Here is a 3,444-nt window from a genome sequence, read left to right on the forward strand (position 1 = left end):
TTATCCCCATTGCTATTTATATTGACATTGGAAGTTTTCAACAGGAACATTAGACAAGACCCAGAAATTAAAGGAATGGAGATAAAAGATGAAAGCTATAAATTACAAGCATTTGCAGATGACTTGGTATTTATCTCAGAAGACATTGTAGACAACCCCTAAACTATTGAAAAGGATTGAGGAATTTGGAGAAGTAGCAGGAATGAAGATAAATAGAGAAAAAAACAAAAGTTATAGTTAAAAACCTTACATCCAAGCAAACAGAATAATTGTCAGAAAAAATGGATTTTCAAATAGGAAAGTTAAATATTTGGGAATATACCTAACAGCAAGATGTGCAACGATAAAAGATAACTACATAAAATTACTTAATCAAATAAAATTAGATCTAGAAAAATAGAAAAACTTACAACTATCAGTGTTAGGAAGAATAGCTAATGTGAAAATGAATAGTTTACCAAAACTGCTCTTCTTGTTCCAAACAGTATCTATAAAAACAGAGAAGAAATTTTTTGATGATTTAAATACTTTGATTTTGAAATTTATTTGGCAAGGAAGGAAAGCCAGAATTAAACTGAAAATACTACAAGAATCCAAAGGAAATGGAAAATTTGGATTACCAGATTGGGTCTTATATTATCAAGCATGTGTCTTAATATGCCTAAAAGAATGAATAACTCTCAGACATAAAAGACTGTTATATCTAGAACAGTGGTTCTCAACCTGTGGGTCGGGACCCCATTTGGGGTCGATCGACCATTTCATAGGGGTCGCCAAGCAAGGCTGTCCGCCATTTTTTTTGTCCGCCATTTTTTTTGTCCACCATTTTTCCCCCCTTTTCCGGCGGGTGCCTTACCTCCCTTGGGCTGGGCCAGCTGGTGGTCGGCCTGCTCCATCTCTGCCGCTTGCCAGCTACGCCTCGGCCGGCGCAGGGGGCAGAACCACGCATGCGCGGCGCTCCCGGGCAGGGAAAGTCCTCGACTTACGACCGGTTGGGTAGTCCTCGACTTACGACCGGCTTAGTCCTCGACTTACGACCGGTTTAGTCCTCGACTTACGACCGGTTGGGAACCACTGATCTAGAAGGACATGATCCGCAACTTGGTTGGCATGCATTTCTATGGTATGAGAAGAATAAGATTCATAGATATTTTCAAAATCATTATATAAGAAATACACTACTTCTTGTGTGTGAAAAGATAAAACCTAAACTCTACTTAAGAATCCCAGGATTGCTTTTAATGATGGAAGCATTTGTTCACCCGAATCAAGTGAAATATGAAAAATATGGACATATAAAGATATTTTGGATACCGAAGGGAAATTAAAATCTAAACAAGAGGTTGTAGACCAGGGTACTGAATTATCATGGTGGCCCCAGTTGCAAATGCAATCGAGTATGATAAAAATGCGAAAATGTATGGTTTTTATAAAGAACAATGTTTGATCAGATGCTGTTGACCTCTGATAAAAAACTGTTTAAGAAACTATATAACTTTCTGTTAAATTCAAAAATGGAGGATGAAAAAGTGAAAGAAACAATGATGCAGTGGGCAGAAAACTTTGGATATAATATAAAATTAGAGAAATGGCAAAATCTTTGGGAAAGAAATTATAAATTGACCATGGCAACTTCTTATAAAGAAAACTGANTGCTCTTCTTGTTCCAAACAGTATCTATAAAAACAGAGAAGAATTTTTTTGATGATTTAAATACTTTGATTTTGAAATTTATTTGGCAAGGAAGGAAAGCCAGAATTAAACTGAAAATACTATAAGAATCCAAAGGAAATGGAGAATTTGGATTACCAGATTGGGTCTTATATTATCAAGCATGTGTATTCTGAACCATATAGCTCTATGTAACCTCGTATAGCTCTATGTAACCCTAACTAGAGAGCATGTATCAGTATGTTAATAATGGGTCAGTGGGAGGAGTTTCTAAAGGGCATTGGGAGACTTCCTGGAGACAAGCCACTTGGGAATGCCTTTGTTCATACAGCTCATGGCTTCTATGAAGATCCTATGTCAACATGTGATGATTATGCAGGAGAAGAGGGGAAAATCCATCATCAATTTACCTGTGGAACAATCCAATATCGCTAAACATGTTTTGGACGTACATCTACAAATTGTAAGTCATTGTTTAGGATTCCCAGAATAAAGCAATATTTTCTGTTTGTTCCTCTGAGTTATCTATCTGTCCCGGATTGGAATAAAGCCATATTTCCTGTCTAGGGCAGTATAGTAAATTGATGGGATTAATTTTCCTCTGATCTGCAAACAATTTAAAGAAGTAAAGCAAAGATTCTCTTGCATGTGACAGTAACTTGATGTGGCTGATTTCATCGCCTGCAACAGTAAAGTCAGTGTATCTGTTTGGCAGACAGCGTTTCAAAGAAGGTGTGATTAGTATTGTTTTGTTAATTCGCTGTTAACTAGGCAAGTCATCACTGCATGCTAGGCAACGTTTCAAAGTAAAGATTATAAAGTGCTTTGTGTCTTGTTTAGACCCATTTACAAAACAACGTTAGGTCAAAGAGATATTGTGCTGTCTATCTCAGGAAAAGCTTAGCCTGCTTCAGCCACCTTCTTGAGGCAATAAAGGGATGGTTTCAAAGGATTGTCTGTGAATTCAACTCAGTTTGTCTCGGATGTCTTGGAATGAGTGAGAATGACCCTTTAAATGAACATAGCAGGATGAAAAGGGTTTCTTGCTAACTTTAGCAAATTTCTGTTGGCTTGTTTGATGCTCTTTTCTGGACCCAACACAAACAATAGAGCCATTTCATACCGTAGCAACCGGGCCAAATTCCTCGTCACTAAAAAAAGCAATTAAACAATTAAGCTCTTCTCACAGACACAGCACCGGTAGAAATGCTAAACCACCCCCTCCCCTTGGACTGCCAAGAATGTCAATGGAATAAGAAGGCATCTGGTTTCAGAGGCAGAACCAACCCCAATAGCAATGCAGTAGCGTCCCCTGGTGGTCAATTTGTTTTTTCCTTCAGCAATCTTCTAGCAATTAAATGTGGATTACAACAACTTGCTAATTAATTCAGTACATAGCAGGCTCATACCAAGCCAAGCTAAGAGTACCCCATAGAGGGAAAGAAGGTACTTCACTGCACGCATCATTAACTACACAGAGTGAATGTTAGTTAAAGTGCAAGTTACTTAAATTTATCCCAAGCTACCAACACCCCCTAAAGGGCACAGAGTGAACTTCACCAAAGTATTCACTCACTCAAGCTGAAGACCAAGTTGTTCCAGTTTGAGGGAATTAAGGAGAAGAACAAGCAGAGCCAATTATCCTTGCTTATTATCACAAGCTGACGACCAAGTGTTCCAGCCTGCAACTTAACGGCCAGGTGGGATTTTTGTAGCTCTACATTCTCTCAGTGGCCACTAGCAGTAACATGGTAATAGGAAGAATTTGGCTGG

This window comes from Protobothrops mucrosquamatus, unplaced genomic scaffold (genome assembly GCF_001527695.2).
Source record: "Protobothrops mucrosquamatus isolate PMUCROS unplaced genomic scaffold, P.Mucros_1.0 scaffold1529, whole genome shotgun sequence".
NCBI lineage: Eukaryota > Metazoa > Chordata > Lepidosauria > Squamata > Viperidae > Protobothrops > Protobothrops mucrosquamatus.